The 12671-nt window shown below is 45.4% G+C and overlaps 1 non-coding gene across 1 annotated transcript; it reads left to right on the top strand.

Annotated features, from left to right (window-relative positions):
- Nucleotides 1-1044: 1044 nt before the first annotated feature.
- On the top strand, nt 1045-1118 carry TRNAM-CAU (transfer RNA methionine (anticodon CAU)). The gene has a single exon. It is a non-coding gene; the product is annotated as a tRNA-Met (tRNA).
- The last annotated feature ends 11553 nt before the right edge of the window (nt 1119-12671 follow it).

The following is a 12671-nucleotide window of genomic DNA, read 5'->3' on the forward strand; positions in this document are numbered from 1 at the left end:
TGCCGAAGGAGCAACCCCTTTTTTCACTTTAAATTGGTCCAAATACGCAGAATTTCTGACTTTTCGCGGAGGACTAGATCCAGTAACCGGTGGTCTCTGGCTGACCGATATTGCGCACCATCATTTAGCTATTGCTATTCTTTTCCTAATCGCAGGTCATATGTATAGGACCAATTGGGGTATTGGCCATGGACTTAAAGATATTTTGGAGGCTCACAAGGGCCCATTTACAGGACAAGGCCATAAGGGTCTTTATGAAATCTTAACAACGTCATGGCATGCTCAATTATCTCTTAACCTAGCTATGCTAGGCTCTACAACCATTGTTGTAGCTCATCATATGTATTCTATGCCTCCCTATCCATACCTAGCTACTGACTATGGTACACAACTTTCCTTGTTCACACACCACATGTGGATTGGCGGATTTCTAATAGTCGGTGCTGCTGCACATGCAGCAATTTTTATGGTAAGAGACTATGATCCAACTACTCGATACAACGATCTATTAGATCGCGTCCTTAGACACCGCGATGCAATCATATCCCACCTTAACTGGGTATGTATATTTCTAGGTCTTCGCAGTTTTGGCTTGTACATTCATAATGATACCATGAGTGCTTTAGGCCGTCCACAAGATATGTTTTCGGATACTGCCATACAATTACAACCTATCTTTGCTCAATGGGTACAAAATATCCATGCTACTGCGCCTGGCGTAACAGCTCCTGGTGCAACAACAAGTACTAGCTTAACGTGGGGAGGCGGCGAGTTAGTAGCAGTAGGTGGCAAAGTGGCTTTGTTACCTATTCCATTAGGAACCGCAGATTTTTGAGTCCATCACATTCATGCATTTACCATACATGTGACTGTATTAATACTTTTGAAAGGTGTTTTATTTGCTCGGAGTTCCCGTTTGATACCCGATAAAGCAAATCTAGGTTTTCGCTTTCCTTGCGATGGGCCTGGCCAAGGGGGAACATGTCAAGTATCCGCCTGGCATCGAACTCTATTTTCTGTATGTTAATGAAAGGTTTAGACTAAAGCGGGGTAGAGGAATTGGTCAACTCATCAGGCTCATGACCTGAAGACTGCAGGTTCGAATCCTGTCCCCGCCTAATCACGTCAGATACTTGTACAAGTCCTGATCTCCTGGGATCAGCAGACAGTCTTACTAGCGATGAGTAAACAAAGTCGCTAGGAAAGCTATAGATAGGTATCAAGGCACAACCGAACTGACAAGTAAGTTTCGAAGACTTCCACCTATTAATGTTCTTTTTATTTTTTTGCTGCTCGTCTCGCCGTAAGTTATTGACCAGTACCAAATGTGACAACCTTCAATTCAAGTTACAAAACCTGGAATTTGAAACAGAAGTTAGGGTGCTTGATGTACAAGGTTATGATCTTATTTTAGGCATTGACTGGTTGTCAAGTTTTGGTCAAATGACAGTTGACTGGAGTAAAGGAATGCTGAAACTCAAGCATAAAGGCAATCAGGATCTTACAAGCAGGGGAACTACCTCGCATTGGGGCCAGCATAGTATCCGGTAAGCCTTCTCGAAAGAAAAGGCCCCTATGAATACTAGTCCACTTGTCATTCTTGGGTCCCTACTTCTCAAGAAAAGTCAACTATCGCTTTCCCTGCTTTCAGGAACTTCCAACTAGTCACTTCAATCGCTTTTGATCTCTTCCGTTTCGCTTTGCTTTCCAGTTTCCTTTTACGATCATCATCTCCTTCACTGAAACATGCTTCAAACCACTCACGTTTTGGAAAATCGAATGTACAATCTATCTTCTTATCCCGTAAGGAGCCAATGGAGTTCGAGGTCAGGTGTTACAGACTTCTAGAACAGAGCACTGAATACCAAGTCAAGGTGGATACAGCAGAGAATGCAGATATCTAAAGGCCGAAGCAAGTAGATATAGGTTAGGGTCCACTCGATATATAGCACAAGGTGCAGCAAAGGGAAGAGAATTGCCACTACTTCTTGGGTATTGCGATGGACCTTGTTTCAAGTTCTAAGAAGAAGAATACAAGATTGACTCTAGAAGAGAGAGAAGGATAGATAGTATAGATGATATATGCGGCTTGTATGTATCAATTGACGGGTTTATGTTAGAGGAGAAAAAAGTATCAAGAAGTTCTTCCACTGCTTCCAGTCGGATAAAAAGAAAGGAATAGGGATCCATACCTTTTTCTCATGACCTGAGGGCTTCTTGTTGTTGGTTGCATTCCACTAGCTTGCTTTCCGTCTTGCCTTTGCTACTTGAGAGAATGCCTTTGACCGAGCAGCTCTTCCACTCATTTTATTAGCAATCAAACCTCTTCCCTTCAACTCGTACCGAAGGCTATGTCCCAGTAAGCATTTCCTCTGTTTCCTTGTTTCCCACCTCTGACCTTCCGCTATGACATGACCAGTCCACTAATAAGTCAGGTATCTCTGAAAAGTAAGACCGTCCTCTTCCCTTCGTCAATAGAAGAACTCCAACCATGCTTTCTTGAAATAGCAGTTATTGTCTTCCTGGTCAGCTTTCGACGAGTGACTCTTGGTTGCGGGGCCAGGGGGGACCTACTATCTACTTAACCGCTAGGCAAAGAGGGAGGAGCCAGGAAGCGGGCGTTTAGTGAGGAAGAGACAAAAAAGCATTTCGTCGATAAAGATGAGTGCTTTCGATCGGCTTGTTGCACTAAAGCTGCGAGGTTCTTTGATCGAATCAGCTCTTTGCGTTTACTTTCATCCCATCCCACTCTCTTTCTTCTTTCGTTTTAAGAAAAAAAGAAGGAATTTTAAAATCCTTCTTATCCTTCTATACAATCCAATCATGCAGTCTAGCTCTACTTTACAACGATATATCTAGCTTTTAGTTTTGTTGAACTGCGCTTATCTTAGGAAATGAGGATAACTTAACGGAGCCCAAACTCATCTGAAATAGGTTTTCTAGCCTTTGGCTTAAATAAAAGATCCAGCTAACTTGTGAGATAGAGCTGTCTTCCTGGCTGGAACAGGATGGTACCTTATGACTTCAACTGGAAATGGCTTGCATGGATCCAAAAAAAACTCAAACCAACTATTCAACAATTAGTGGGACCTAGAATGAAACTACCATTGTCTTCCCATACTCATCTACATCAACCACCGGCTACAGAGGGAGCTAGCCTGGAAAGAAAAGGAAATGAATGGAGGGTATAAGTATTTCACTGGTAAAATCCCTTCATTAAAGACACACTCAAAAATAGTTTGTTTCAAAGAAAAGGAAATACCACTGAAGAAGATCTTACTTTTTTGGCATTAACTGAAAGCCCAGACACTCTGTTAAAATGAGTCATGATACTAGTAAGCTCTTGGATAGAATTCAGATCACCACCGCTGAAAAAAAAAGATCATCTGCAAAGCACAGATGGTTGAGTCTGAGCCTCAACCAGCCTTTGTGAAAAAACTAGATTGCAGCTGATTTTTATGCTTCAAAGCCCTATATTAGAGTTACGACCGTCCACCAATAGAATAGAGACAGCGAAAGAAAGGGACAATATATTGGAATCTAAAGCCAGGGAGCTTCTAAATAGCCGGGGAATTAGCCTGGATGATGATGAAGACATCTCCCGGGCAGCAGATCTTATTTTATATGGGAAAAGGCGCGATCAAGTCAACTATGCGATCCGGGCCTTAAACCGTGTAACCTCCAAAACCTGGAAGGACTTCCTGGATGAATTAAGAAAGTTGAGTGGGCCGTTTAGTTTATATAGATGAAATCGAATATATAAAAAGTTTGATCTATTCTGTTGAAATAGAATACCCTAAAAAAGTTTTCTAAACGTGGGCCACCATCTGTATTCCGACGAAATGCTATCACCCAGAAAACAGAGATTGAAAGGATAGTAGAGGAGCTGTTGCAAAATGCTGTAATCAGGCCCAGTACAAGCCCCAAAGCAGCTCTGGTGTTGAAGAAAGATGGAACCTGGAGAATGTGTTTCGACTATCGAAAACTAAATGCAGCAACTATGTTTTCCAAATACCCCATTCCTATCATAGAAGACCGGCACTTTTGGATGAGGTGTGAACTAAGATAGATTTGAGGGCTGGTTATCACCAAATAAGAATGAAAGGAAGAGGATATCTACAAAACAGCCTGAAGGACCGGCTTTTTGAATTCAAGGTGATGCCCCGGCAACCTTTCAACAACTCATGAATAGTGTTTTTAAAGAGATATGTTGGAAAGGGGTATTGGTCTTTTTCGATGACATTCTAGTGTACAGTTCTACCATGGTGGAGCATCTCAAGTTGCTAGAGGAAGTGTTCCGGCAGAACAAACTTTTTGTGGGTGAGCCAAATTTCATAAAGGAAATACATTATTTATGAAATTGGGGTATCTACTGATACAAACAAGGTAGAGGGCATGACAGCTTGGCCAGAACCAGCCAATGTCAGAGAACTCCGAGGGTTGCAGGGGTTATTACAGGAGGTTTGTACCGGGGTATGGAGCTATCAGCAGGCCTTTAACTGAGTTGTTAAAGAAAGGTGTGGAGAAGAAGCCAGAAAAGCATTTCTCAAGCTCAAAAGTGCTAAGATATGGTGATGCGTTTGAACGTTGACTGGGAGAGCGGCTCGAAAGAGTTGGGACAGACTAGAAGCTTTGAAGTTTATGTTCTTTAAAAAGATAATAGCAATCTTGACTTACATCCGGTCAAGATCCCCGTGAAGGAATGCTGATTGAACATCGAGCTGATAAAGAGGGAGTACCATACCCAAGATACTCCATTAAATGAAAGGTATGCTTGTTTGGTTTCTTTGGTCCGAGAACACACACCACAAACTCTCGCAGTCGATGAGGAAACGTTAGTCAAACTACATTTCAGTAATCCGTCTGGCCTTAACCTCTACGCAAGGAGATCTTACGTATAGACCCATGATTAGGTAACTACTTCTTCTTTTATTTGGAGTATCCAGTGGAAAGTGGGCCTCTATCTACAGGTCATGGATACCTGGGCGCTAGAAAGGTTACCGAACCAGGGTTAAGTGAGGCTGTTCAAACTTCACGGCCTTCACTATCGGATGTATATGAGTAAAATCAGACATCAGTATCACAACCTAGCGTTATCCAGATCTTTCGTTGATCCAGGCGATTTTGGGAAGGACTCAGCATTCTCCCACAAAAGGCCAGGCCTTGAGTTTCTAGCCGACTCATATAAGTCAGGGTGTCAATTTTTTTTAGGTGACGTATCTTTCTCTCTGATGTTCTCCGTGGTCTCAAAGGATGATCAGTCGGATAGCGACATTGGTAAATAAAAAGAAGAAGTTTACACGCCGGGTGCATACTTCAGTGCCACTAATTAGCGACTTTTTTTGCCCTTTACCTACACCATGTAGACCGGAGGATTACACAGAATCCCATTGGCGAGTTTCAGACAGCTAGGTTATTCAAGAAACTTGGAATACCAACTCCAATGCTTGGCTTGCTGAATCAGCATATGGATTACTTCATTGAATTTCTCGGCCCGAGCTCTTGTGATTGGTCCACTTGGCAGGTGGAGTGGATCCTTAGCAGGTTCATGTGTTCCTTGTTTACATAGCTCTTCTGTTGGATCACGTAGCCCCTCCGTTGGATTACGTTGCTCTGCCCTTGGATTACTTGAGTCATTTCTGGGTTTACTTGGCTGCTCCGCAACATGTTGGTTACTTGATCCTTCGCTTTGTTTACTTGGGAGCCCAATACTTATTGGTTGGGAAAATTACCTTCCAAGGAAAATGATCCTCCCACTGGACCGAAAAACCCATATATTCCCATGGGAATGGGTGGTGCTGAACAAGCAGGCAGGCCCAACGTTGTTTATCTTTACTGCAATCCTGGTTAGGTAAAAGGAATTCCGCAGCAGCGGGTACGTGATTAGTTACAACCAACGGAAAGACTTATTGAAATAATAGGGAATTTCCTCATCCAGTCTACTCCTAGGACTACATCATATGCTCCCAACTCCATGGCCAACAAATCAAACTTCAATCGATATCCTTGCATCTCCCACTGTACACTAGAACACATCCCATACAATCGGCCCGAAGAGCATCAATGAGCAGGCCTACTAAATAGGCATAGAGATACATTAGCCGAGTTTGCTTACAACAACTGCTATCACTCTAGCATCGGAATGGCACCTTTCGAAGCACTCTACGGGAACCTTTGTCGTACCCCGATTTATTGGGGTTGGCACGTACCGACCGACGGGGCCACAGAAGATGAAGGAGAGTGCCGAGAAGATTCCACTTATTCTAGATTAAAAGCAGTTCAGGACCAGGTACGCCGACCACGATATTTGGAGTTTGCAGTAGGTGATCATGCTTGACTTCGGCTTGAACCTACAAAGGGTGTGATGCGTTTTTGAGTGAAGGATTAGGTATAGCTGACCGATACATCGGACCTTTCTTGGCCCATATCCCCCTAGCCCTTACTCCCTTGTTTCGGTGGTTGGTCTCTACCTTTTTCTGTCTCTTGGCTAGTTTGTCTTCCTCTTCTTTTTGAGGGTAACGTAGTAAAAATCCTTTATTTCAGGGGATTTCCCTTTTCTTTCCAAATGAATTTATGCTTAGTCTAAAATTGGTAAATACCAAATAATAATATATATATATATATATATATATTATTATTATTTGAAATATGTACCAGTTTCCTGAAACTAACAAATAGAGTTATAGCTTTGATTGACTTACTAGCTTACGGGAACGCTTTGAATCTCAACTTACTTTGAACGAGTGCTTCCCACATAGATTGCTGGAAAGAGGAGTGAGCCGGGGCAGAACTTGAAGCACGGGAGAAGGAAAAAGAAGTATACAAGGGGTGCGTAGTTGGTATATGTACGGTATAGACCTTTCTTTGTGAATAGCTAGTTCAGTTACAAGGGTGTATACAAAGGTCTGCTTATAGGTTGAAAAAGCCTGTAGAGATAGCCTAGATAGCCAAGAAGATATACGTATTTCATAGAGCTAGCTAATAAAGCTTTTGTTAACTTCAAATAGGCTATTGAATGCAACGGCAAATAAAGAAGAAGAAAGTGCCAGAGCTAAGAGCTAATATATTCCCAGTCTATGCATGGATAAAGGAATGATAAGAGCTATGAGCAGTTTATTAAACTACACTACGGCTAATATATATAAGGACAAATCAACTAGAAAAAACCGTTGCCAAAGAAACCATTTGTTTAAGCTTATTCGTTCGCGCTAGGCTAAAAAACTAGATAGAAGAACTAGAGGCCGCCAAGGTCTTCAACCATTAGCAGGTAGGATCCTTTGCTTACTACTTGAAGCAGAAACCTAGAAGAGGAATTCTTTCTATTCCAAAATCCATCTTCTTTCCGGTCCGCTTCATTCATTCCCTTACTAATAAATCCAATTCATCGCTAATGGCGAAACCAGCCTGTATGTACACCGCACAACTAACCGTTGCTTGGTAGGTTCGATCAGCTCTTCTCACCTTTCCGTCGACATCTACTAAGGCTTCAGCTTAAGTGGGTTCAGCCGCCCCAAATCTGACTCGATCCAGGGTTATATATCATAAAGGGCTTCGACAAGGGGTTTGATTCGTTCTTTGAGCAAAAAGATAAGGTCGGAATACCGGAGTTCTTTCTTTGCTTCCAAGAACATAGATTCCTTCTTCAACCCAGGTCATGACCGAGGGCGGGTATCTCACTCGCATATCTAGAGCCCAGCATCTCTCCTGAACGACACCTTCTGCAGACTCTACTGGTGGTATTTCCCGAGGCGAGGGTAAATATGTGCATTCATATCGGTCAGGAAACGACAATGACTCTTCTTCTTTCCGGGAAGCTATGGGCACCTCACAATTCTTATACGACATTAGTGGAAGCGAACATTCGTAGCATTCATTGTCACCGATCATTGACAAAAGAAGAAAAAGAAGCCGTACGACAACTTAAGGAATCTTTAGAAGCGAGTGCACCGGAAAAGAAGGGGAACTGAATCGATCTATTCCATGGCGAAGCATCCGAAGCATAACTGCACACTCACACGATCTTTGCCGAGAGATAGGAGCATTCGGTGGAACCGGTGAACTACACTTGCTTCTTGATAGATGTGTGGGACAGAGGGCTCGTGGTACCTGCTGCCCGCCCTTCCTCCGCTTTGATAACCGTGTGAACGGAGAGTGGGCAGAGCAAAAGGGAAGGAGGTCCTCATACGGAGTCGCACACTTGAGCAGTGCGGGAGACTGGAGAATGGGTCGAGTAAACTCCCTTAGGGCCGATTAAATCACAGACGAGGAACTTTTCTTTCTTTTTTTCTTTTTGATTTGAAGGGTATGTTCTCAAAAAAGAAAGGCAAAGGTAAATACTTCGAAGAGGCGGCTCGGTAGGGATGGAATGGTCAATAGTCAAGTCAAGGATGACTTCTTTGTTGGCGAAACGATGGGGGAGAGAAAGCACGCCAGTGATTCTCTGAGCCGGTCTTCATTTCCAACGCCTCGGGAAACAGGTCGAGATAGATGACATCACCTTTTTATCCTCTTCCTTACCGGGAAGGCGCACTTCTCTTCTTCTTCTGGCCTTCACCTCCTGCCCGGCCCGGAAATAGAACCCAGCCCCCTTTCTGATCCATTCATTTCTGCAAGCAGGCGGGATCCAAAGCTAAGCCCCCCTCCTATTCGAAGCCGGGTGTGGCCTCGCCCTTTTGCTCTTCCTTCGGTTTGGCTCCACGAAGGCGCCGCCTAGACTAGGAGCCCCACTCATATTCAAAAGGCGCCCAGCTTTCAAGACGATGATAATAATTAGTCAACTTTTTCCAATATCATGGAATAGCATGGCCCGGGGCTAAGGTAACTCCAGTGGGAGAGCCGTGTTATGGGTGACCTTATTGCACGGTTCAGAGAGCACTTGTGTATGTGATGCAAGTGAACGTGTACGAAAAAGCTGTCGTAAAGTTTCGTTGTTCGTTCCGTCGTTGACCCTATCTATGTTTCTACGATGGCCCAAGAACACGCTCATTCTTCAGCCGTAGAGAGACTTTTGAATTGTGAGGTACCATTACGAGCTCAATATATAAGAGTGTTATTCTGTGAAATAACTCGAATTTCAAATCATTCACTTGCTTCAACTACTCATGCTATGGATGTGGGAGCATCAACTCCGTTCCTTTGGGCTTTTGAGGAGCGGGAGAAATTGTTGGAATTCTATGAAAGAGTCCCGGGAGCCAGGATGCATGCCAGTTTCATACGACCTGGTGGAGTGGCACAAGATCTGCCTCTTGGCTTATGTCGAGATATTGATTCCTCCACACAACAATTTGCTTCTCGTATCGACGAATTAGAAGAGATGTCAACCGGCAACCGTATCTGGAAACAACGATTAGTGGATATTGGTACTGTCACTGTACAGCAAGCAAAGGATTGGGGATTCAGTGGTGTAATGTTAAGAGGTCGTACGACATGAAGACATTGATAGCAATATGGGGGAAGTTCCCATCAGGCAACAACGGTTCTGCCTGACCCTACAAAAGCATGCATATGTTGTCAGTGAAGATTTTGTGTGAAGCCTTGGAGACGACGTACCCGGGGCTAGGGTGAGCTGAGGGGGGACAGCGTAAGTGAGCGAATGTGTGTAAGCCCAGTCAAAGATTCCTATTCTAGGCGGGGCGGGCCATCAACCTTCGAATGGTGTTGGTCCTACGGAGCGTGAACGGATTCGCCTCTGGCCTCTGGGCACGTCGGAACCGCATGAGTTCACCGGGGTGGAGCACGGTCCGCCAAAATCGGCATAGGTTAGGTGCTATTGATGGAACATGGTAAGCCCATCTTTCTCCATATGAAAGTGCTGCGGGCACATAGAGATGTGGGTAGAGGAAGTCTCAAAAAGCGAAGGCCGAGCTGTAGGTCACGTGACCTGCACCGAAAAGGTGGCTGACTGGGCTTTCTCCTGGATCAAAGCGGATCAGCTCGCCAAATTCGTCGATCGAATCGGGCGCCCCGGAACGTCGAATGAAAGTGGTCTTTTTACAACCCTATTTATATGATTTTTAGGGCCCCTTTCTCCCTATCCCTCCCTTATGTTTAGGAGCGGGATCTGCCCAAGAACGACCTGTGGTGGTACGGAAGGCACGGACTCCGCAAGCGTCCCGCACCCTCTGAGAAAGAAACTCCTCAACCATCACAAGATAAAGAAGTATGACGCTCTGTGTCTGACTCTATTGTTCATAGTTCCTTGCTGTTGCGGCCGGTGCTCGTTTGCGCGCGTGTGAACCACCAGATCATAAGGAAAGATGCCTCTCGGGGCATCTGAGAATGATTCGAGCCGTATGAAGGGAAACTCCCACGTACAGTTTGTTTTGGGGGGGAAGGAGCCCGACAGGGTCCCCCCACTGACTTGGCCCGGGCCTAAGTGAAAGTGCAAAAGTGAAGTGGTGGGCCTACCCATCCCAACCTGGGGTATGCTGGGATTCGCGAAGAGCAGCACCTTACGATGTTCATAACCAATCGGATCTTGACGTACCAGTAGGTACCAGAGGAGATCGCTATGATCGTTACTGTATCCGTATTGAAGAGATCCGACAAAGTGTTCGGATCATTGTGCAATGTCCTAATCAAATGCCTAGTGGCATGATCAAAGCCGATGATCGTAAGCTATGTCCTCCATCACGATCTCGAATGAAACTATCCATGGAATCGTGCGCCGTGTGAAACGTAGATCATCGCCGTTCTTAACCGAGACTCAGGTTAAGCTCCGTCTCGGAACCGCCGTGGGGTTAGGAGTAAAGCATCCCGAGGTTGGCGCATCTCGTTGGGCGTGGAGAAGCATTGGGAACCCCAATATCTTTCTTCGGAGCAGTTTCTTTTCCCGTCCCCTCGCCCCGGCATAGCGCTTCGCTTCCGGTTCTTCGGAGGAATCAACTGACTTCTCCCTTCTTCATTGATCCGGGGGAAAGGGAACCGTCTACCAGTTGGGAAGCTAGACATCAAGGTTGTGGCTTGATGAGGATAACTAAGCTGACACGCCGGAGTTGGCTGCTGGCACAACAGGGTGGTGCCTTACCGCACCGCAGGCGCACGCGCGGTAGCGTTCGTGGTGGTGCTTCAGGATTCCAATGTATTGCGTCCAGGATCAGAACGAGCTTGCCGGCGGACCACTGCCGTCCCATTCTTTAGTGAGCTGGAGCACTGCCATCTTATCCACGGAAAACGCGTCAAGCTATCGCTTCGGGTCGAAGCACTAAAAGAAAAGGACCGGGAAACGCGGCGGCATAGGAACCACGGGAACCCAGGAGGGAGAAAGACGATGTACGGGATACGGGATCCTCGCAGTAGGCTGGACCAAAATCCAGCCGAGAGAGGGCAGCCTTTAGAAGCAACAGGTTGGGAAACCAAGAGAAGGCTTCGCCTTTTCTTATCTTCTTCCCGGCACAAAAAGAGGGATTAGCATTATTGACCCCATGAGAAAGCACTAACACCTTCCTCATCGGGGCTCCGCGCACTGGGAAAAGGCTTCCGCGACAGGAAACCGGCTACTAGTTAGGAAGTGAACATAAGGTATCAAGAGGTCCCTCACAGTCAGGTGCAATGCAATTGCCCCCTATTAGTCAAGTACCCCTCTTCCTATTTAGTTTAGGGGTTAAGGCGAGAAATGGCTTGATGAACCCTTCCGTTCACCACGCACCGGCCCCATTCACTTGCAACTCGTAGAGGCTGTAAGTAAACAGTGCCCCACTAAATTCAAAGTGACAGTGGGGTTGAAAGACGAGAGTGCCTACCTCCGCGCCGAGAGTGCCCGCCCTTTCTGTCAAGTAGGCTACTTTTTCCGGAACGCAGTCCGGAATAAGCGTTCCTGTGTATATAGATATCTTCGATGCTGTCATTTCGACATGTCCGCTTCAACCCCTCTTTCGCCTCCCAAAAAGCAAAGTTGGCTTGACGAGCGCAGATGAGGAAGCGGGAGCAATAAAACCAAGAATCTCTTTCTTTTCTTTCCAAATACTTTATGAAGTTAAGGGGCAAAGAGAAGCGCTTTCGCTACTGAGAAAGCGAATGGTCAGCGCGAGGGTTCGACGACTTAGCCGAGCGTTAGCGACGCGTCATTCTCATAGCGAGGCGCTTCGAGTTAGCGAAGCGCTGTAGTAGCGTCGGAGACTATGTGCTATAATGCTGAACTAAGGACGTTCCGCCTTATCTATAGAAGCAGTCGACTGAGTTCTGAACGAATGGGATCCTTGGTGGGTAATGGCTCAATCTATAGATGGAAAGCCTTATGATGGGAAACTACCACGTTAGGTTTGGAGAGAGATGGGACCCGTTATAGTTTAGGGGGAGCAGATGCAAGCTTTTTCTTTCCATAGCCGGCCAAATGACTACCGGATCATCGGTCTACTCTACCTCAATTCACCATTTCGAACTTTATACAGAAGGTTTTTCCGTACCAGCTCCTTCTACCTATACCGCAGTTGAAGCTCCGACTCCCTCAAAATTGACTTGCATCTTCCCTTATCACACTACACTTTCTCTTCCTTATTCCATTTCACTGAGCTAAGCAACACTTTTTCACGTATTCACCCGAGATATTATAGAAATTGGTCATATTGATCTGTCGTCTTGTTCTCGATAGGAACTTGCTGCTGTCTTGGTTGGTTTGAGAGCAGGCACTGTCTATATATCCAAAACCGGAGGAGAGTTTAGGTTTGGATCAC

The sequence above is a fragment of the Aegilops tauschii genome, chromosome 3 (assembly GCF_002575655.3).
Source record: "Aegilops tauschii subsp. strangulata cultivar AL8/78 chromosome 3, Aet v6.0, whole genome shotgun sequence".
NCBI classification, from domain to species: Eukaryota; Viridiplantae; Streptophyta; class Magnoliopsida; order Poales; family Poaceae; genus Aegilops; species Aegilops tauschii.